This window comes from Scyliorhinus canicula, chromosome 15 (assembly GCF_902713615.1).
Source record: "Scyliorhinus canicula chromosome 15, sScyCan1.1, whole genome shotgun sequence".
Classification (NCBI taxonomy): domain Eukaryota; kingdom Metazoa; phylum Chordata; class Chondrichthyes; order Carcharhiniformes; family Scyliorhinidae; genus Scyliorhinus; species Scyliorhinus canicula.
This window is the reverse complement of record NC_052160.1, coordinates 34,769,093-34,793,548: the sequence shown is the minus strand read 5'-3', so window position 1 is coordinate 34,793,548 and position 24,456 is coordinate 34,769,093. Positions and strand designations below refer to the sequence as shown.

General features: G+C 45.9%; 1 protein-coding gene across 15 annotated transcripts in view; it reads left to right on the top strand.

The window, feature by feature from the left end:
* rbfox1 (RNA binding fox-1 homolog 1) overlaps positions 1-24,456 on the top strand; it is a 2,164,526-nt gene that overhangs the window by 1,816,923 nt on the left and 323,147 nt on the right. The window lies entirely within an intron of this gene.

The following is a 24,456-nucleotide window of genomic DNA, read 5'->3' as shown; positions in this document are numbered from 1 at the left end:
TTCAATGTTCTGTATTGCCTCCATCAGCAGTGTAGCTCAGTATCTTGGGTCACTGCGAGCAGCTGTTACAAATTTAGTTCCGTTATAAATGCCTTCTGGGATTTTTTTAGAGCCAGTTCCATAAACAATTAGAGTATTTTACTCTCATTCAAATGGACTGACCCACCCACCCACCCCTTCATCTCCTTGCACATTAGCATAGCCATAAGTGTAACATCAGTAGTGCCCGAAGCAGACCTTTGAGCGAAGGTTTCCCAGCCCACTGATGGTGGGTTGGGATTGGGAAATGGGGGAGAGGAGGGATATGAAAATAGCAGGAAGCCACGTTGGGATGATCCCCGAATGCTTTTCTGCCCCCAGGAACTGGGTTGACTGCTGACTCAATAGAGACAGGCAGCGTATTATGCTGGTTAAGGCCCCATTTGTGGGTGATTTTACACCCTCTCCGCTATTTTGCTGACAGCGGATTGGTCCCTTGCTGCTCAAAGGAGGAGGCTGCCTTATGACAGGCCAGTGGCTCCATGCTGCCAAGAGAGGGTTGCACTTACAAAAGGCCACAGTCACAGCTGAGATCAATCCAGCACAGGGTTTTTTCTCCTCCAAAACATGTGGTGATTGTTCCCTTGATGGTAATACAGCAGAGTAGGTATGACCATTTGGGACTCCCAAGTGTTGAATCACCCAATGGGTGGAATTCTCCTTGGCAGAGACAGTTTGGGAGCTAGCTACAGCTGAAAGGCTACTGTTTTCTTATTAATAAATATCTTTTGTGTTTCTAACAAAGTCTGTGAAAGTGAATCTTTACAGTCCCAATTCAAGCTTTTTATTCCACATCATGCAGCCCAACCGTGCTGTTGAGGTCACTAATCACCATCAGCAGTGCCCTCCTCTTCCATTGTGGCTGCCAAGCTCTGGAGCCGTTGGCCTTTGATTAGGCTGGCAGCATCAAGACCCCACCTGCCACCCTTAATCAGGTGGCGAGCCCAGAGACGGCCAATTAGGAGAACGCTTCTGGGATGATTTCTCCGTCAGTTTGTCTCCTGACAAGTACAGTTCAGGACCCCTGTTTTTCCTGCAGGAAAATCCTGTCCTTTTTCTTCCGCAGGTGCCATCAGGTCTCACTCTCTAATCTACTGAAGATTGTTGAGAAGAAACTTGATACAATTTGTAACAACGTTATGCAGTGGGTCAAGGTAGAAAGCAACACTTCCGATCAGACCCACTCAGTTCACAATGTATTCTCACATGATAACACAAAAAACAATGAATACACACATTACCCCACTTCAGAGTTTGATATTGCTTGCTTTGAAGCTAAATTTTGAATCTTCCCTCTGGCACTGTGTTCTTTGCAATCTTTTTCTGCTGCAGCCATCCCTTTCCAAAGATCAAACAGATATCAAAGAGGGCCTGCCACAATTTAAAGTACTTCATTGGCTATTAGGTGTTCAATGGTGTACTGATGAGAAGGCGCTATATAAATGCAAGTTATTTTCTCCTGATAAGCGAGTAAACTCTGATTACTATCACAGCCTCCTGTGAATAATTTCATTAGTGGCTTTGGAGAACAATCTCTGTGCTGTGAATCATTGTAAAATTGATGAACTTCTCTTGAGATCAGATATGGTGTCTATCTGAATTTCTGCATTTTTTTGCAGGACAGGCTGTTCTTGTTGTTCTAGCAAGAGTTACCACCATTAATGGAAGAAGCGTGAAAATGTAGTTTGTAGATCTAAAGCATATTTATAGCCAGTGTCTAAAAGTAACAAACAATGTAATCCTTTTTTTCCAAAACTAGCTATTTGCTGGTTTAAATAACAGAATATGATTTTATATTTGAGGGACTGAGATAAGGGGTAATGTGTGCTTATTTTTTTTATCATGCATTGAACCATGCAGTTTGATGGGTTGGATTTGAATGTTTTACTGCCAGAGTTAAAGCATTACTGCACCTTTCTATTTTTATTTCCTGTTTTCTTCATTCTGGCAGACCTTAGTCTGAAGTTGACACTTTGTGGTTTCTGTAGACACCTGTAACTTTTTTAAAAAATGACTGAGAGACACTGCAATATGTCACATTTTAAAACTTTTACTGTAACACATGACTGGAAGTACTAGTGACAAAACATTATTTTCTTTTTATTAGGCAACTTATACTTTAAACGACAGGGAGGAACATTTCTTTTTTATATGTATCACACGTTGCGCTCCCCATTGAATTCCAGACCTTACAGCAATCAGTCCACAGTTGTTCCCAACTTCCAGTGGGCTCCTAAATTCCTGTTTCACTGAGTAGTAATTTCAAATTAATGTCTGCAGACACTTTCCGCAGTTTTTGGAGAGGTTCCTAAATCAACCAAGCACAATAAAGCTAGTTTCAAAGTTACTTCTTCCACCCCCCACCCCCCTCGTACAAATCTCCTGATTCATTAGAAGCTGCAGGATGCATCTTTTCGACTACAATCTGGCTATGGTAGCTCACTCAGCCAAGCAGAATTTTATCTCTGCTTATCAGACAAAACATTCATTCATTGATATGCAGGGAGGCCTGCAGATGGACCTCAAAAATGGCTTTCTCCACCAGGTGATTTGAAGGGGAACTCACCTGTGTGTAACTAATGAGCTTCTAAGTGCAGAATCTGGTGCAGGATCCTGCCATTCTGGCCACTGGAGCCACCCAGCATTGCTTTTAGTCTCGAGAATGAAGAATTCCATCCACAGTTTTCAAAACATAACAATTTTATCAACCTTACGTATAACAGCATCCAGGGTGCTGTCTGACACTGCATTTTGGTGCATTGTTTGCAGAAACCAGGTCTCTATAACTGGAGGACCAAATTGAAAATTGTACAAAATGGACATATAGTTTGCCATGGAAATTCCACTCAGTTGTGCCAGCTAAGGTGAATGGCAAAAGGATCAGAGGGAATGTAGAGGAAAACCTTTAATACAATGATTGGTTAGGAATTGGAATGGTGCAGGTGATCGAGTGAGAGAAATAGATTCAATCGTCGCCTTCAAGAGGGAATTGCATAAATACTTGAAGTAGAAAAGAATTTCAAGGAGTTGGTGCCATTAGGATGGCAGACGCAATGGGCTGAATGACTCCCTCTAAGCTGCACTATTCTCCTGTTCTATTCTATAAGCCAGTGGGGATCTGGTAGTTTTTTTCAGTTACCTACACAAGCCAAAAAGTTGTTAATTGACAGTCTGTGGTCGTAGCTGATGTGTTGGGTATGCTGGGTCTGTGAGGATTGCGTTTACTATAGCAGTGAGAGAGACAAGCTTCCAACACTTGAAGAAATGCAACTCTATTTTATTGAACACTTAACTATTAAACATACTTTAACTGTGGGTTGACACAATGCTGAGTTGACTGGAGACCTGAGGCTAACCTGACCAGACTATTTTACTACCACATGGTGTATGTTCTAGTTGTTGCTCAAGGGCTCTGACTGTCTCAGAGGCTGCATCCCAAGAGAGTGGGAAAACTAGTGCCCTCTGGCTTTATAGTGGCCATGTCCTGTCTGGTGATTGGCTGCTGTAATTGGTCATCCTGTGTGTCAATCAGTGTCTGTCTGTGCACCATCATATACTTGTGTGTATATTATGACAGTAGCAATTTTCCTTTTGTGTATCAGTTACTTTTTTTCCCTCGAACACTTTCCTTGACGTGTGAATATACTTTTACTTAAAAAAAAATATGAAAAGTAACTCCTACTCGCAACCATTTTCTGTGGGGAAATGGTCAACGCATCTTGAAATATGACTTTCATTAGCAATGGATCGATGGCTGATAAAATAGAATTAGTGGAAACTTGTTTCTTTTTATTCTTCTTTGACAAAATCAGCATACATTTACATTCATTTTGTGCTCCACTAATTTGTAATTCCTCATTAGTAAAAGCTCTCTGATTCAATATCCAACTAATTACTAGGAATACCATTTAGTGGGAATCAAATCTACAGGTCTGACTCAAGTAAATCTGCAGTGGTTCACACCAAAACAAGGGATGAACTTGTTTAAAGTGCAAATGTTGGAGTAGATGGGGAGCTAAGAAATCATGCTGACTGCTCAGGGCAGTATTTTAATGGCTCATTGCAATGTTTTCAATAGTCATACTTGGAATAATATAATTATTGGATACAATGACAGAGCTTCAACAATTAATTCTTTTTTGTTAAAAGGTATCTAGCATCCCCCTGCACCACTGTAAGTCACAAGACACCCTCTTGTTCGTGCTGACGGTCACAAACACCATCCTATATGGTGAGGACAGGGCCATTAACATGAGACAAGCAAGAACAGCATGCCTGTAAGGCCTTGGTAGATTCACGTCTGCTCTTGGCAGAATTCCTTGGGTGGCGAAGGACTTGCCCAAATGCACCCGCTTGATACAGTGCCATTGGGTAGAAGTGGGACAGCTGGGACAATATGTTGGGCAGAAAACTTCTGATTCTTAATGCATATAGAATTTGGGCTTTTTCAGAGAGCAGTGTTGATCTGTCGATACCAAGGGTCGGTATTGAGCAAATAGACCGGAGCCGGTTGACAGATTTCAGAGCATCATAGAATCGCTACCAATCTTTGCGCTTTGCACATGACTGGAATTTGTCTTTCTGATTCAGTAAGTTGTTTTGCACCTCTCCGAGATTGCATTGGACTGTGCTGTGAACGTTTCGTTAGACATCGTGCTGGGATAGCGATAACTTGTCATTGAGATAAACCCGGTAGGAGGCACTTTCTCTCCACCAGTAGTTTCTGGATTACCTCATTGTTTTCATCTAACCTTACAAGAGGTCGGCCCAAGGCCCTGTAGAGCAGTGGAGTACACTCTAGTGCCTAAGGTTGTCCAGTCATTCTCAATGCAGTAAGAGTGTCCATTTTTACTGTACACAGGTGACTCTGATAGATATTCCTCCATGACTGCCTGTTTGAGCCTTGAGACACTTCATGCTCTCGAGTCATCTGGAGACAGATACTGATGTTTAATTTTGAAATGATTAGACAGTGGGCTATCCAGTACTGAGGGCCATGCGTGACTTTTGTAAGTTGCGCATCTTACCTGTCCCTCAGCCTGGTGATGACATAATCGATTAGATGACAATGCATAGAACAGGCGTGCAACCAAGATGTCTTGTGATTAGGGAGGTGGAAAACTGCATTGGTGATTAAGGTGTAGCGCTGCCGGAGGGCACCAGAGCCCTACTCCGCTGTCTCCAAACATGGCCCGGGGAGTGGAATGCCGGGGCCCTGGGGAGGAGAGGCTAGTTGCAAGGCCAGGGAGTGAGATGCTGTGGAGCCCCAGGGGTGGGGGAGGGGGCGGGGGAGGCTGACTATACTGCCTTGTGTGGGAGATTGAGTGGATGTGTGTGGGGGAGTGAGTGAGGTTTTTGTTATTAGTTCACGGTGTGTAAACTTTGCTGGATGGGACATCATTTCTTGCCGATCCCTAATTGCACTTGAACAGAGTAGTCAGCTCGGCAATTTCAGAGACAGCCACATTACTGTGATTCTGGAGTCACATGTAAGTCAGACCAGGTAAGGGTGGCAGATTTCCTTCCCCAAAAGGACATAGTGAACAAGATGTTTTTTGATGACAATTAACAATGGTTTCATGATCATCATTAGACTCTTAATTCCAGATTTTCTTTACTGAATACAAATTTCACCACCTACTGTGGTGGGATTCGAACCCTGCTCCCCAGAGCATTACCCTGGGGCCTCGGATTATTAGCCCAGTGAGAATACCACTATATCATCGCACATGAGTGAGTGAGTGAGATTTTGAGAAAGTGAGTGAATGAGTGAGATTTTGAGAAAGTGAGTGAGTGAGTTCGAGAGAGTGTGAGTGAGAGTGTGTGATTGTGTGTGTGAGTGAGGGTATGTGTGTGTGTGTGCATGTGTGTGCGTTCATGTGTGTGTGTGTGACAGATTGTGTAAGTGTGTGTGGGAACGGGAAAGAGTGACAACGTGATTCTGTATTGACTTTATTCCCAGTGTCATGTTTCTCACTCACTCTCACCACTGCACAACACATACGTACACCCATTCACAATGGGTGAAGGTAAGTGTGTGAGCTTCCTGTGACTGGGAGTGAGTCTGGAATATACTTTCTGAGTCTCAGGCACTGTGGCCATTTTTATTATTTTTTCTTGTTTCTACTCAACAACTTGTTGCTATGCCACTGCTTTCTTTTTGCTCAGCAATTCTTTCTTTTCTTAAAAAACTCAATTTGTTTTACAAATTCAGTTTACTGTTGTGCCAAACTTTACTGTTCCAAAATGTGTCCGTTGGCCCCTTCAGGGAGGAAAAAACAGAAAGAGCAGGTTGGGGGATGAGGAGGGGGATGTTGGTGGTGGGGAGGGGTGGTGGGGGGGGGGGGGGTTGGGAGAGGGCATGTTGGGGAGGGGAATGGGGTGGAAGGGACATTTGGGGATGTGTGAGGAGGAGGTTGAAGGGGGTTGGAGTGGAGGGGTCTGGAGGGTTTGGGAGGGTGGGGGTGTTAGGGTTGGGAGAGGTTGTTGGGGGCAGGGGTAAGAAAGGTTGGTGGCAGAGGAGGTACTAATATTTTTCACTTAAAAAGATATTTAGGGACTCAAATAATTAATGAAAGAGGAAGCAACATAATAGTAGATAGTTATTTGGCAGTACAGAACTTGATTATTGGTTAAAACAACAATTTATCTACGTTTTTTGTCTTACACTCATCAGCACAATCACAAGTATACCAATGTCACGGAAACAAACGGTTTATGCCCTATGAGAGGAGAGTGCTGATTGTTTGACAAGTCGCCTCTGATTGGTAGACACATAGCAATGGAGAATGCACTAGTTAATGGTGACTGACAGTTAACTGCCAAGCATAGTTTGAAATATAAACCAGGCAGCTTGACTCTGATTGTTCAAGGCACTGCCCTGAGGGATGAACCATTTTATTTTGTTAAGTTGAAACAGGCACAATGCGTGTACATGTTCTTTCTGTCTGTAAAGAACAAGGCCCTATTTATTCATATGTGTACCTTTCGGGAGATTTAGTAGAATAGTAATTTAGAAATGACTTGACCAATGACATTTAGAAATGATGTGCTGTAAGAGCTCTGGCATCTCACAATCTGGCACTACACCCCTGATTAAGATGTCATGTTCAGCAACCGACCCCCCCCCCCCCCCCCCCCCCCCCACCCCCCATGCCAAACCCCCAATCCTTCCAGCTGAAATCAGACAGTGTCAAGGGAGAATGCAGCAAGAATTACACTAATTGGAAACATGTCCCAATCTGACCCACTATCATTTTAAATTGCGGGCAATGTGGGCACTCAAACTGATGGCTTCCCTACTAGGCCAGGCAACAGGAGCTGAATGATGGGCCTGATAAATTTAGATTATTCTAATGTTTCCTTTTGAAACAAGAGTGCTCTCCTTGAGTCTCTGTGAAGAAGCCTTGGGTCTCCCCTGGCCTGGGCTGCCCCCAATCCCTCTCCTGAATGCAATTACAAATGGACCACCCTCCCGCCTTACAACTTAGCTCCGTGTTGCCAACTATTGAGTCCACAAGTGTGACCTGCCCTCTGAAAACCTGCTTTTGACCACCAGTGAAGCACTCACTCCCATTGAAACGTCAGCTGGCATTTTTCGTCCTCTCCTCCCCACCCGACCCCCGCGGTGGGGTTTCCGGCAGCAGAGGCGAGTCGCCATTGGCTGGCGGGTTCTTCCGCCTTCGTTTCCACCGGTGGAAAACCCGCCACGGAGGTATGGGGTGGGGGTGGGCGGTGGGGGTGGGGTGTCCCAGCTATGAGCTCTCTTTCTCTCTCTCGCCGTGGGTTCTGCCAGACCTGGTGAGTGTTTGCAGCACCTTTCAATTTTTTCATGGATTCTTGCTGAATCTGACCTTTCATATTGAGATGAGATCTGATGTGCTTTTGTTTGGCAATGGGAGCTAAAATCTCGCTGGACCTCTCCTTGGCACCTGGAGGTGAGCCTGTCACTCACACCAGCCCACCCCATCCCACTCCAATCCCACCTCCCATTAAATTCAATCCGACAATATCAGTGATGTCAGGGAACAATCTACAGAATGGCCCTCTAAAAATGAGAATATTTAACCCAGTGAATATTATTTTAGTTTCAATTGCCGTGACAATAATCCTCATGTGAGTTAAAGGGAAGAAAAATGCACATTATACTATCTAATAAAAAAAAAATGCTGTCCTACATAGGTTTGAGCATAGTTACTGATATTTGATAACACTTGGGGCTTTTTGTGCCTAATTATACAGGCAATCATATATTAATGAGCTGCTGTTGCTGTTAGATTTTGTGTTTGAAGAAAATCAACTTATTTTCAACATAAGAAGAGTGGTCCTTTGCATGATAATGAGAAGCTGTAGCCAGTTGATCGATGCTGCATAATAACTGCTTGAGACTGGGAAAACATCTGAGGGCACAAAGAAACAACCAAAGCCAGCCAGGACTAATTCTAGTACAGCTGTTAGATGATGCATCACTACCGCTTACAGTCTTGGATTAACTCCAGAGTAAACATTAAACCTTAAATTCGAAAGCCATACACACACTGAGGTTCTTAATCACAGAATCCCTACAGTGCAGAAGGAGCCTATTCGGCCCATCGAGTTCTCACCGACCCACCGAAAGAGTACCCAATCGAGGCCCATACCTCCATAACCCCATCTAACCGTTGGACACTAAGGGGCAATTTAGCATAGCCAATCTGCCTAAACCACACATCTTTGGACTGTGGGAGGAAACCGGGGCACCTGGAGAAAACCCACGCAGACACGGGGACAACATGCAAACTCCACACAGGCAGTGACCCAAGGTTGGATTTGAACCCGGTCACTGGCACTGTGAGGTAGCATCGCTAACCACTGTGCCACCATGCCACCCATCAGCGCCGGCCCTAGGGTTGCTGGCGTCCCGGGCAAGCTGAACTTTGGCGCCCTTCGGGGGGCCGGGGGGCCGGGGCCGGGGGGGGGGGGGGGGGGCGGGGGGGGCGGGGCTGGGGAGGGGCCCGGGGGGAGGGAGGGGGGCCCGAGGGGGGGGGAGGTGCCCGAGGGGGGGGGGCCGGAGTGACCACCGGCGAGCCTGGATCCATCCGCCATGTTTGTGCGGGGCAGCCTGAGGGAGGGCGGCCACCGCGCATGCGCTGGTTGGTACCGGCCCAACTGCGCATGCGCGGGACCCGCACTCCTTGATGGCGCCCCCTAGCACATGGCGCCCCGGGCGACTGCCCGAGTTGCCGGCGCCTTGAGCCGGCCCTGCCACCCATCTCTCTTCCCACATCCTCCCTGGCTCTGTGTAGTCCACTGTGGTGCTCGGATTAAATTATTTTGAATGGACAAGTTGTTCCGACTTATCCGCACTTTATGAGTGCAAGGAGCTCAGGGTTAGAAAGTCCATTCACAAACATTCTAATCATTTTCAAAATAGAATGGAAGACAAATAAATCTAAAAGTGAAAGAAACATGGCCAAAGTGCAAAGCACTAAGATCATTTGTCGTTTGCCACCGTGTTTCAATAGAGATTGACCATACAGAATGAAATGAAATGAAATGAAAATCGCTTTTTGTCACAAGTATGCTTCAAATGAAGTTACTGTGAAAAGCCCCGAGTTGCTACATTCCGGCGCCTGTTCGGGGAGGCTGGTATGGGAATTGAACCGTGCTGCTGGCCTGCCTTGGTCTGCTTTCAAAGCCAGCGATTTAGCCCAGTGCTAAACCAGCCCCGATTAAATCAGCAGGTCAGCCTTCAAAGGAAACCACATTATCAAAAAGATGAATTCTGAAGCATGACAGTGGACACTGCATGCTCTGGCTCCAAATGTACCTGCGGTAGAGATCCCTTCGATCACCCTCTGCCTGGACCTGCAATGGCTAACTTAGCCAGGCACAGGAGCGAACATACTAGGAGGCCCTCCTCCAACCACCCAGCCCCGCACCCCCCTTTGCCACTGTACCGAGTGACCAAAATTATAAGTGTAGGGCTGAGGTGCAAACAAATGTTGAGGAGCAACCCCTTCAAATAATGAAGAAGGGTTTGCAACCTCGGGCAATCTACATAAAAATGGAACGTGGACTCCACTTGGCCATAGAAAGAACATGTGGCTTGGGAGTCTGTGAAGAAGCTTTCTTTAAAAAATATTTTTATTCGTCTGTGAAGAACCTTAATCTACCGTTGCATGGCACTGCTGCATGTAACCCCCTTCACACAGGTCCCTGGATACCACTGGAGACCTCATCCCTCTCCATCCCTCCTCACCATTCCCCCAATCTCTGCAGCTGCCAGCAATCTTCGCAACTTCCTTCTCTGACCTCTCTAGTCGCCACAATCTTCTGCTCTCCTCCCTGATTTCGTTGGCCTCTTTCAAAGCTTCACCCCTCCTTCCCCGACAGGACTTGAAGCAGACCCATTTTCCAGGGTTTTCTGCCGTAAAACTGCACCCCACCAGCTCCCTCCCGGTTAACATTGGGCCCAAAATTTGTGGAGGGGTTTGGGGTGAAATCAAGTCACTGAACATGAATGGATGCGGGGTGAGGTGGGGGGATGGGGAGTGGCGGGTGGAGGTGGTAGGATCTGCCAATCCATGATTGGGCCGGTGGGGTGCTTTATCTGCCCTCACAAGTAATCTTTAATAAGGCACGGAGAGTCCACAGCGAGTTGTAGTCAAGACATTTATCTAACAGCAATATTATCGACACAAGGCCCCGTTACACCTCACCGGGTTCTCCCCCTTTTCTGGTCGGCTTCACACTGGCTGATCTTTTGTATCAGTACTGAGAAGCTACCCTGCACCTGCGGGGAGACTCGTACACCCAGTGATCACGGGGAAACAACCATCCCCAGCTGAATGTGTCCCATGCAGGATATTACAGAACCTTTAAAAAAAAGAAAATTCACACCTGCTTGCGCCTCCTGTGCCTGGGTCCCTCACTGGAGGTAGCTGTCTGTGCATTGAAACCCCTTGTGGAACAAAGCCTCAACCATAGTTAAAATGGTGCTTGGGGGCAGATGACACCAGGACGTATCCTGCCAGTTACATGAGGCCCCTGCTCATTTGGGGAAGGCAATTTTTCTGTGCCAGCATTGAGACAAGAAAAGATGGTGGATGGCTAGGAAGATGACACAAAACTGACCCTACTCTTCAACCTCTGGTCTTAAATCTCCTCACTGCACTGCCCCTAGAGAAGAGATTAACTCAGCCTTCAGGAAAAAGTCAAAGTATTGCACAGAAGTAATGAAAATTTAATTTTACTGAAGAATTGTTTTAAAGATTAGAGCTAACAACTAAAAGTGACATTTTTCGGAAACCCATTAAGATTTAAGCTTATTGCAGTCCACTTGAATTGTCACCTATAGTTTAATAGGCCAACTATTGAGGAATTAAATCTGGAGCTTGCTGTCATGGAACTGGTGTAGTGTCGCAAATGATAAGGTTTAACATAAAAGTAAAATATTAAACTTGACACATGAAAGTGTGCTGCAAACATCAGTATCCTACTAATACACGCTAAAAAGTGATATAATGCACAATAATTTTGTCAGCTTCCTGGATTTATTTTTTAACCTTTCTATAACTGAACAAATATGAATAGGCAGAATGTTGGCTTCCTCTCATCAAAGCTAGTAATATCCGTGCAGAATCTGCTAAAGCAGCATACATTGAGCAGGCAGGTCAATGGGTGCGATCCAATGTCCACGCTGTGCTGGAAAAGCTGCTCGTCGCAGCGTAGCGCAATGTGATTGCTGAAAGCTGGGACACCCCGCTCCTGTGATCTACCCGGCTCGCAATGTCTGATTCACTGGGGTTGGCATTTGCATTCAGAGATTGACAGGCAGCTTTTAAGCGTTCCACTCAGCATAGACCATCATTCCAGCCAAGAGGGTGACAAGAGGATCTTGTCTTGCAGGATCCCCATCAGATGAGGCCGGGCCATTGGGATCGTTGCCCCCATCCAAACCCACAGCCCACCCCGGAGCTGATACCAATGGCTCGGCATTGCGTTCACCAGCACCATCCACTATCGCAGAGACTATCACCGCAGTGGGTAATGTTAATGCAAGGTTCCTGCATGCTGACGTTGAACGCATGCTGGACGCCGTTGAGGATAAGAGGGACACCCCCTTCCCCAGATACGGCAGAGATTCAACCCCGCTATGCTGCATGAGGTGGCAGAGGCTGTGATTGCTGGCAGCCACACCATGAGGACTGGCATGCAATGCCGTAATGACCTCCTTCAAGCTGCTCAGCTGTGCTCCTGGCATCTCTCCCATCCCTGACTTCACACATCTTCTCCCAATCTCCTGGAAGCCAACAATACCCCACCAGCCTTCATCTCCCTTACAGCCCACCCTCCCTCATCTACCTTATAGGCCACCCTTCACAAAATCCCCAACCCATATACTGGCCAAGAGCTTTGTACACACGTGCCACCAGCTACAATCCCCCATAAAACTTGTGTCCCAGTGTCTCACTATGTCCTTTCTGTGTCCCCAACGATAAAGTAGGTCATAATTGCTGGGCGCGCCGGAGGATTTGTAGGGGCCATCCCAGATATTGCACTCCAGAGCCCATCTCAGCAAAGGAGCCTGCAGATCGCACGGGAGGTTGAGAAGAGGAAAGTGGCTGAAATGGAGATTGGCATACGCCAAACAAGTGAGAGTCCAATGCAAAGCTGTCCTTTAGCAAGTGGGTTCCCCCCTCTCCCTCAGGCCAGTCCTTGCCAAAATCTCCCCCGTGTCTTTTGTCTTGCAGGATCCCCATCAGATGAGGCCAAGCCATTGGGGTCGCTGACCCCATTCAGACCCTCAGGACACCCCGGAGCACAACTCCAGGGAAGACACCAATGTCTTGGCATTGCGTTCACCTGCACCATCCACTATCGCAGAGACTATCACCTCGGTGGGTAATGTTAGCAATCAAGCACCCGGCTCACCCTTTGGTGAGCACCCCACACATGCTGCGGCACATCAGGTGGAGGCAGGGACTCCCGAGTAAGCAGATGTTCGGAGGGCAACCCGGTCCCATGGAACAGCTGGAGCCATGACAAATGTTACATTTCTAGAAAAGATGATCATATCACTGGTAGCGATGCAGAAGCAGAGCCAGAATTTACAAGACGTCAGACATCAGAGCCATGTGTAGTGACATCCAAGGCTTGGGGCACACTGTGCTGCCATGGCTGAGATGCAGGACAGGGAACCCAGTCACAAGTGCACATGTCCTGTGCACACATGGACATTACTGCAGCACAGCAGAGCTTGGCCCAGTCAAAAAGGGTCTTGGCTGAGGGCATCAAAAGCATTGGCAAGGTGCTGAGTGACCTTAGCCAGTCACAGAGGGACATGACCGAGGCAATGAGGAACATGGCTCACTCGCTGAGGGACATGACCCAGTCTCAGTGCGCCATGGCTGAGTGTATCATGGTTCAGATGAGGACACGCCTGCAGGACTGGCTGCACCAGGTGACAGTGGACCTTCCGAAGTTCACTCCAGCCCCGCCTCCATCCCATGGAATAGCCTGGGGGCCAACGAGCACCCTGAGGGGCAACATGTGGTGGGGCCCATGCCAACACTTCTCGCAGGGGAGGCGCTGGAACATCTCAAACCTTTTGACCTCCCTCACCTGACACTGGCAAATCTGTTGGGCAGCGGGCAGAACAGGGTATCATGTCATCATCTGTGACATCCAAAATTTGGCCAGGCACACCCAGGACCAGGCCCTCCACAGGACGCACGCCAAGGGCATCACAGGGCAGAGCATGAGACAGGCAGCAGGCCGCCTCCACTCCTGATGTGCTGTCTGGGCAAACACATAGAAGAAGCAGTAGGCCACAAAAGATCAGAAAGATAGATGACACTTAAGTTGGCATGAATGTATTAGAGAGTAGATAGTAAGGGGAAAGGCCACACATTGTAAATAATCACCATTAAATGCTTTCTCCACCAGTCCGATCTGCCTCTAACCTCTGTCTCACGGCTTGAAGGATGGGCTTGGGCTGGGTATTGCGCAGTAGCCAGGTTGGGAGGGGGGAGGTGGGAAGGAAAGTATTTGCAGGGCACCCATTAATCATTAACATCGCACCTGCTTACACCCTTACTGGAAAGGGCATGGGAGCAACAATGTTCACTCGCCTTGTATGATAGCATCCCCAGTGATTGAGCCCTAACCATTCACCATCTCCCGCAAACCCTCCCACCACCCCCATCAACATATTTGGGCTAACAAGAAGGAACCACCAGCACACATGCAGGAATCATCTTAAAGACAGGAGTCAGACTTTGACACATAATGAGTAGCAGCAAAGGTCATCTCATAGTGAGTCATCATCATCCTCTGTCCCGCAGACAAGACCCGCTGATCCTGCCAACCCAGCCCCATCACGCTATGGTGATGCTAGTTTGACCCTCAGAGGGGGAAGTGGGAGGCGTTTTATTGTATGGTGCCGCTGGCGGAGGGAAGGTAGCTCGCTCCCGTCACCGTCGGGTGATCGGCGCATTACAACTGGTTTGGCACTTGGTGCCAACCCTGTTCTTTGGGCGACAGTTCATTCTCTGTCCAATCAGGAATGCCGATACCGTTGTTGGACAATGGGGAATCCACCTCTAAATATTCTGTGCAGCATTTAAATTAGCAATTTTCCACATGAATGAATATTAACTGTATTGCAGAAAAAAGTGGCATGCTATTGAAGATTTTGTCTTGCACTCATCAGGAGAACAGATGAACGTGCTAAACCAGCATTGGAGGGAACAACAATTTATACTGCACGAGAAGAGAGTGCTGATTGGTTGACAGATGGATTCTGATAGTTAGAATTTAGAATTTAGAACAGTACAGCACAGAACAGGCCCTTCAGCCCTCGATGTTGTGCCGAGCAATGATCACCCCACTCAAACTCACGTATCCACCCTATACCCGCAACCCAACAACTCCCCCTTAACCCCACTCCTTAGGACACTACGGGCAATTTCGCATGGCCAATCCACCTAGCCCGCACATCTTTGGACTGTGGGAGGAAACCGGAGCACCCGGAGGAAACCCATGCACACACGGGGAGGACGTGCAGACTCCGCACAGACAGTGACCCAGCCGGGAACCGAACCTGGGACCCTGGAGCTGTGAAGCATTGATGCTAACCACTAACTCCATGGCAAGGTAGAGGCCTTGCCATGGAGAATGCAGCAGATAACTGCTAACTGTTTACTTTATTTTGTAATCTTTATTGTCACAAGCAGGCTTACATTGCAATGAAGGTACTGTGAAAAGCTCCCAGTCGCCACATTCTGGAGCCTGTTCGGGTACAAGGAGGGAGAATTCAGAATGTCCAAATTACCTAACAGCACGTCTTTCGGGACTAGTTGGAGGAAACCGGAGCATCCCGAGGAAACCAACGCAGACATGGGGAGAACATGCAAACTCCACGCAGACAGTGACCCAGCTGGGAATTGAACCTGGGACACTGACGCTGTGAAGCCAAAATGCTAACCACTGTGTTACCGTGCTACCCTATCTCCAGCTTTTGTTTCAATTTCAAACCAGGCCAACTCTCATAGATCAAGGCATTGCCATAGAGAATGAAGCAAGGAATATATTATGATTTTCTAACTGCCCTGAGGGTAGTTAAATCGTACAGATGTGGTGGCCCTACTTGCTGCTGAATGTGTTCAGCCATGCGCGAGGACATTAACTGTAACGTGAGTTGTTAAATGGCAGCACAAATCATTGTTACACACTGATTGAAATCATGGTCTGCCTACGCTGCATACTTCCACAGGATGCTCACTTGTACGATAATGCCTGCACCAATATGGCATCCAATGTGACATCCACCAGAAATTTGAATGCTTGTAACAGATGTCATTTTGGTTCCCTAAAGCACCCCAACAAAGTGTGCCACCCTTCCACATAGTGTGATGTAGGGCTCTTAGTCCTGCCAACTTCACACAGATGCTCCTGTTGAAAGTTTTGTTGGAAGGATTCTAACTCCTGTGTAACTATACTACTCACCTCTTGACTCCAATATTGCCCCCCCCCAACCGCCCGCGCCGCCAACCCCCGAACCTCTGACTAACTCCCCAATCCCTGACTACGATCTGACCCCCTGACTACACTCCGTCCTATCCATACCCCAACGTTAACCACCCATGAATCCTTCTCAGATTACCACGCCTCAGAAGATTCGGTCCATTTTCTTTTCAGCGAGGCATGGAAGGTCACTGCCGGGTATTTGAGAGATTTTCCCTCACATTTTGGACAGTATCAAAACTTAAAGAATGCTCCATGATTTAGTTGTAGTACGGAGTTTCCTGTACAACATCTGCTGAGCATTTGTTATTCTCTAACAATGTCCTGTAACTTCCAGCATTACTGCACTCACTGTGCCAATATCACATGTTCATTTCTTACTATTTATGTATCATTGTCCAAATTAAGCATCCAGACATTTTAATCGCTTCTCCACCTTGCAGTCCCAAACGGAAATGCTGAAAATTATTTTCAAAAATTTACATGTAAACTCGAAAGAGTGAGCAAAAGTGGAGATGTATCTGATACATAACATAGCAGCTGTTGTGCTATGTTATTGCTGGTAACATAAGCTGCCACTTGATGTAGGCTCTGCTGAAAGATGCTCCAGACTCAGAGATAGGTTTAATGTATTTATTGAACGATTTACAATTCTCTTAAATGAGTTTGACACTCTGCTAATCTGCCTCTCTAGTAACTCAGTCTATTCCGCTAACTATACATGCTTGCTCTTGACCACGTGCTTGGGTGTGATGTTGCTGTTAATCAACCCTGTCCTACTCTCTAGGTCTCTGACAGTGGAAGAGGCAGAGCCTGTGTGCCTTGTCCTTTTTATATGGGTTGTGTAGTGCCCCCTTTTGGTAATGCCACCTCTGGGTGTCCTGATTACCCATTGGTTGTGTCCTGTTCTAATGACCCATTGGTTGCGTGTCTGCATATCATGGCATCTCTCGTGCTCCCTCTAGTGGTTACTTAGTTGTAGTGTATTTACATTAACCCCTTGTGTATGTACAGTGATGCATATCACTACACCTCCACCTTTTTTTGTTACATATTTTCTGTACTTTGTTGAAGAAAATTGTACAAAACAGGTAGATAATTGATGACATGTACAAGTTGTGATGATATTGATGATTGTACAATATCATCAAAGCATAGGCTTGGCTGTATGTGTTGGTTGGATACTGTCGGGTGGCAGGACCACAGTGCCTTAATTGCGTTGCCAGTGTAGTCCTGGAGTTTGCAGGCAGCTGGAAGGAGCTTGGGAGCCTTCTTGATTCTCGTGAAGTCCGACTGCGAGATCAGGTTGGCGGAGGCACCTGTGTGCAGTTTGAACTGGATGGGGCATTGGTTGACAACCATTAGTACATTCCATTCATCCTCGAAATCCCTGGCAAGGATTGACAGGACTTGCGATGTGTCCGGTGTGGCGTATTCGCACTTCGTGATGATGCCTACTCGCTAAGCGTTATCCAGGTAGTCATTGTCTGGATCTGTAGCACTATCTTGATCAGAGTCATGCGTTTGGTGTCGCACACTCCGGATGCCAATGGAGTTGTTCTGTACTCACTGTGTGGCATCATTTTCTTCTTCTTCAATGAACAAATCATCTTCTTTGGTTTTGGATTTGTCATTGTGCTCTTCACTTTGGGTGGTGCAAACTGCTTGTTCCAGGGTGCTGTGGAGGCTATTTTCAACGGCTGGCAGACGTTCAGGAATGTTCTGTCTTTCGAGGTGAAAGAATTGTGTTTTGTGGCTTTAAAACTCTTCTTTTTAATTTTCGCCCATTTCCCCTTTGTTGACGCACGTGCTGGGGCATAATGGTGCTGTTAATCAACCCTTTCCTACAGTCCAGGTCTCTGACTGTGGAAGAGGCAGAGTCTGTGTGCCTTGTCCTTTTTATATGGGTCGTGTAGTGCCCCCTTGTGGTAATGTCATCTCTGGGTGTCCTGATTACCCATTGGTTGTGTCCTGTTCTAATTACCCATTGGTTGCGTGTCTGCATGTCATGGCATCTCTGGTGCTCCCTCTAGTGGTTACTTAGTTGTAGTGTATTTATATTAACCCCTTGTGTACGTACAGTGATGCACAACAACACAGCAGCTTTCAATTAATTTAATAATACTTTCTTTGTATCCTTGATATTATCAAATTCCACAAACATCCAGAAGCTGAAGACAATCTCACACAATCTACCTCAGGCATACTTGCCCTTACATTTATGCTTGCCTATAATTGTGAATCTGGCTAGTAATTTGGGTTAAACGTAACACTGTGCAGACCACTATTATAGAATTCTATTGCATATTTGGATCATTTCAAAATTGTGTTAAGGCTTAAATGATTCATTTCGTTCAAAGGCAACATTATTGTGTTGTGTTATTTATTTCTATCTGCTTTTATGGAATTCTCCATTATGGTTTTATTGAACATCATTCTTGTAAATGTTATGTGGTGAAAAACAAGTTCTATAAAGTGTCAAGGAAATTCTGCACTTAAAAGTTTAAGGCTACAAAACGTAATTATGCCTTGTGGTAGCTATATAAATCGATACTTTTACTGACCTAAAAATGAAATAGAGAACCGTGTGCTATGGGCTCTCAACCAGACGGTCTGAGTTCCAATCCTAGTTTCATTGACATTTACCCAGGGCATATATGTCAATCTGACATTTGTCACCTGAAGATAATAGGAAGATTTAAACCTTGAAGAGGTGCATTCTGGATTTACCCAAGAATATCTTCTGACAGGTTCATAGCGAAATGCCATTGAGTATTGAATTAAGGAAGGAAGCCTGCTGATGTAGGCCCAGATCCTGTGGGGACTCACAGTATTGTAATGATGCAACTACAGTGTAGGGAGCCTGGAAAATTATGAAATAAAGAGGAAATTTGATCCCTGATTCAGCCACTTCATAATTTCCTGGGACTTCTGTTATTCTCACTGGAAATGATTAGTGTAATAACTCTGGCTCACCAGCTGGGTCTGAAACAACTGACGTCCGGGCAGGATTCTCTGGCCTAGCAGCTGTGTGTTACTCGGTGGCGCACCGTTCACTGGCGACGGGATTCTCTCTTCCCGCCGCTTGTCAATAGAACTTCCCACTGAAGCCACGCCACGCCACCAGGAAGCATGTGACCTGCGGTGCGCTGCCAGTGGGAAAAGAGAATTCCGGCAGCCGGAGAATTCTAGCCACTATCTTACAAAGAGGCTTCCAGTCAACATCCGGAATCCATCTGAGGTAAAAGCCCACATTTGTTTTTTCTGGGTCATGTGACTCTATGAGCCGATCACCCTTTAAAGGTGCCAGGCACCACAATTAGAGTGTAATTATCATAGCTCCGGCTTGCTTAATATCAACGGTGATCAAGATTTTCCTGCAGTTAGCCAGTTTTTGCACCGCTGTCAATTAACAACAGCAGTGGTGGCATGGCAGAGATGTGAGATATTTACTTTCAATGCGTCCTGTTACTACAGTTAAATGATTAGCTATTGTCTTTGCTGATTAGGACTTGTTGGAAGACCATTTCTCAAACCAATGCATTTTGATTAGCATCCGTCCATCTGTGAGTGATGACGGGAATGCAGCCTTAGAATTTGAGCAGATCAGATGAGATTGCCTGCTGCACTTCGTTTGGTGGCTGAACAAGCCCAATCTGGAAAGTTAAAGGCTGTTGGGCATGTGCACAGGATGGAATGTTAATGATGCTGCACTAAATGTCGCGACAAAAGGCCAGCTGCAAAGGCTCGTAGATCGACTGTCCAATGCCTCTGTCCTGTACTCCCTCATCATCAGTGTCAAGGAAACTGTAGTCATGGGATGGGGTGTTGTGCTTTTGCCTGGGATCAGACTCAACAACACACCACTGCAAGCAGTCAGCAAATTCTGCTGCCATGGATCAAAAACGTGATGATGTTTGTATCATGCAACTCCAGCAGAGGAGGAGGAGGATGTCATGGAGGTGTGGCAGCAGGTGGGACTTTCCATACTTGAGTAGTTCAGCTGGTATTCTGTCCTTTCCAGTTGCTTTCCTTGCTGCTGGGGTGTCAATGGAGTTTTTCAAGCTCAGCAATGAGGATTCTGCATTGAGCTCATACACGACAGGCATCTGCAGATTATCATCAAACATAGGCAGAGAGATGTCCATCTCATGTGAGTATAGCTTGTAGTAGGACTCTATCCAGTAGACCATTTGCTTGCTCCTGTGAGTAAGGACTTCCCCGTCTGCAGATTTGAAAGGAGCAACTTCAGTGATGGTGGTGCCGAGCGCTCTTTTCTGATACCGTCAAACATAGCTACCATTGCCACTAACAGTTCGCATTTCTTTGCATAGATTGATCCAACAGTGTTGACATAGTACTTTGCATTCTTCTGCACACCTAGCACCTTTGACTAGCACGGGATTGTCACATGCTTTAGGATTTGGAGACAGGTTGTAAGCCAAGTGAGCTCTCTTTGCTTCAATAACAGCGATCATTTCTGCAAATTGGCTCTTGAACCAATCTTTTATTCTGTTCCTTCCTTTGCCAGAAGTGGTGACTGGAACTTAATAGATTATTGACCCAATAGACGTCCCTGCTGCACCAGCATTGTCTGGTGAACCCTCAGGTGGTAGAGATTGCCGGAAAGCTTCTGAGAACTTCTGACATTTGTTATTGTCTCTCATGCATGAAATGCTGAGCAGGGAATACCATTGTGACTTGTGGGATGTTCTGTGGTTGTACCTTCCCCCTGTAACTGACAAGCAAGCGATCAGTATCATGATCTAGGTGTGGCTGCAAAGAATGCTGGGCAGATCACGTCTTCTGGTCATCATCAAGATGAGTTGGTGCCAGTGGCCAGATTTCCGATGGCGCAATGACACCTTGTGCTGATGTTTGCTCTGTGAGAAGGTGTTGGTAATGCAATAGCTACACTGTTCCCCAAGTTCCCATAACTGCTCTCATCCATTCTATCAATGACACAATGACTGAGTTCTGTTTTCCATGAACCTCTTGCATTAAAGTGCGTCAGGAAAAATATTGGCCTGAATTCTCCGGCGTTGGGATTTAATTTTCCCACTGGCAGCGCACCACTGTTTGTGGGTTTCCCGGTGGCGTGGAGTGGCTAAAGTGGGATTCCCAATGACAAATAACATGAAGAGATTATCTCACCACCAGCAAACAGCACGTCGATGTGAAACACGCAGCTGAGGGACCGGAGAATCTAGCCCAACTTTTCTCCATGTGACAGAGGCTCCAGAATATCAACAATGATTAGAAGTAATTTTTGTCTTCATCATTGGGATTCAAGTTGGTGCATAAGAGCAAACGATGGTGACAAAACCTCCATCTGTTGGTGGGCAGAAATATAGGGCAGTAATCTGACCAGAATTTCGCAAAGTCTCAGACAGAAAACGCGTGGGTAACCCTCCAGTTGCACAGAACTTGAGTTTCTTCGACCACAAAAACAAATGAGTGGGCGTGGTTCACATCAGCACTGGTGGGGCAGGGCCTCATAGAGTTGGCAACCGGCTCCAAAGAGGTCAGGGTGCTATTTTTAAATCGGGTTTCCCGATTCTCGTGAGATTTTCTACCTGCACTACTAATCCCGCGAACATCGAGTGCAGGCTCAAAATCACCCCCATAGGACATTGAGAAGTTGCGATAGACATCTCACTTAGTTTGTCGATGGCTGTTGATAGCGAAAGTCTACTCCATGTTCACAGTGGTCATCTGTACTTTTCATCAGGCCAGTAAAAGCTACAATTAGCTCCACGCATTGATCCGGTGTCGGTCAATCTAGTCTCTCAGAGAGCAGCAATGTCAATGTTGAACTTGTGCAACTCAAAGTCAGTCAATGCTGTCTTACATGCATGTCTGTTGACTGCAAATCCTGATGCGTGCCAGGATACATTGAACTGATTTTCCAGCTTCCAAGATGGAGATGTTTTACCTTTTGTTTTTTGGCTTATCCATTTCCCATCTGGTTGTCAGGAAAGTCCCCTAATCCTTACACACAGAGGGGAAGACAGACTTTAGCTTGGGGCTGTCCATCATGAGGCAGAAGGCGACTAACCGTTGGACAAGATAATGACCCTTCCCTTCGAAAAATTGAGCTGGACTTATAACCCATAAACTTCTATCTTTGGGAAGAGTAAGAATGAAGTGTGTTCTCCACGTATTTATTTTTTAAACCCAAACATTACGCCAGTAAAAATAATTATGAACAACTATTTTCCTTTAATTTATTATTAACTATTGTTCTTTTCAAGCCTTGACTATTCTTATGATAGACGTAATTATTTTGAAACAGCAACAGAAACACTTACTGAATTAAACTGAGTTGGAGATTGGCGCAAAATCTTACAACGGAGTACCAGTTCACAACATTGAGAAGTTAAAGAACTCTTAGATGGCAATGGAATCTGAAAATTCAGGCAACACTTAAAATGCTAGGCAACATGTATGGAAAGAGAAACAGAATTAACATTTCAGGTCGACAACCTTTCATCAGAAATCTAAGATGTTGTTGGCCTCAGCTCTTCCTTCCTTCATTCAAATTAAAATATTCTGTGTCTATGAAATGCCAGTTTTACAGATCTGTTAATCTAATAAAAATTGCTTCGCTATTGCTCAAAATTAGATAAAACTTGGAATTAATTGAAGCCCTGACCGGCTTCCGTCCTAAGCTTTTTTTCTCTCGATCATTGATTGTGAAGATGAAGATTCCTATCACGATTCGAACAGTTAATATTTGCCACATCAAATGGAATTACGTCATTGCTGGAATGAATAACCACATAGTTTTCAATTTCTTGCCATTTTGGTTATCACCTATTATAATTAGTACATAAAATAGGGAGCAAATTATTAAAACAGCAATCAGAAAGTTTGCTGGTGTAATTTACACCATGTCTTTCTGATGCAGCAGAATTTGTGCCTTGGTATCAGACACGGTAGCATTGTGGATAGCACAATCGCTTCACAGCTCCAGGGTCCCAGGTTCGATTCCGGCTTGGGTCACTGTCTGTGCAGAGTCTGCACATCCTCCCTGTGTGTGCGTGGGTTTCCTCCGGGTGCTCCGGTTTCCTCCCACAGTCCAAAGATGTGCAGGTTAGGTGGATTGGCTATGATAAATTGCCCCTAGTGTGCAAAATTGCCCTTAGTGTTGGGTGGGGTTACTGGGTTATGGGGATAGGGTGGAGTTGTTGGCCTTGGGTAGGGTGCTCTTTCCAAGAGCCGGTGCAGACTCGATGGGCTGAATGGCCTCCTTCTGCACTGTAAATTCTATGATATCATTGACACTGCACGTGACAAGGTGGAACCCCTACTATCCTGAGTGAGGAAAATAGGGAGCTCGATGCTCCGCCGGCAGAATGCTCCATTTTGCCGGCAGCCCGGGGGTTTCTCGATGGCGTTGGGTTGCCCACAATGGGAAACCCCATTGACCGGCCAACGTAACGGAGCATCACACCAGCGGGGTAAAAAGGGAATGTGGCGCAGCGGGACAGAGAATCCAGCCCAGGATGTATGAGGGAGGGAGCTCATGAGACATGAGAGGGAGACTGAAGAAAAATCAACAAGAGTTTTCACAAAAAAAAACAATAAATATTTCAAACCATTGAGGCAGCCAGAAGTGATTTTGTGAAGTTGACAGATGTGTGAACGACAAGAAAACCTAAGCTTGAAACAATGAAAAAAACTCTTAAGATGCTACATTCTATTCACTTTCCTGTATATCTCAGAAAGCTGAACAATAAGTAAAGATCTCTGGAAGAAAATAGAAGCTGTGGAAATGTGGATGTTTAAACATATGCAAAAAATTATCATTGACAGACCATAAGACAAATGAAGAGGTCCTTGAAATTGAAAGAACCGGAAAAGAAAATGTCGGTATTTTGGCCATTTGATCAGTGCTGAAAATCTCTAGAAGTCTCTTCTAGAGGGCAAAGTGCGGCTGACCTAGGCATAGTTGGATGATAGATGGCACAGAGTTGTTGCAGATGGGCTACATGGAAGGGTGAGGATAACGCAAGACAGCTGAGCGTGGCATACTGTGACAGCAGATCTCCTGGTAGGAATAGCTGCAATCAGCAGCAGTTTCACTTATTTCAAATCCACTAGGGGCTATGTCTTCGCTTTGATGGATTTGAAATAGTGCTGTGTTAGGTGAAGCTTCAGGTTTCCACTAAATATCATTTCCAGAATCAAACACTTGGATTGGATTTTGTTTATTGTCACGTGTACCGAGGTACAGTGAAAAGTATTTTTCTGTGAGCAGCTCAACAGATCATTAATGAAAAGAAAAGAAAATACATAATAGGGCAACACAAGGTTCACAATGTAACGGGGCTGGTTTAGCACAGTAGGCTAAACAGCTGGCTTGTAAAGCAGCACAAGGCCAGCAGCACGGGTTTAATTCCCGTA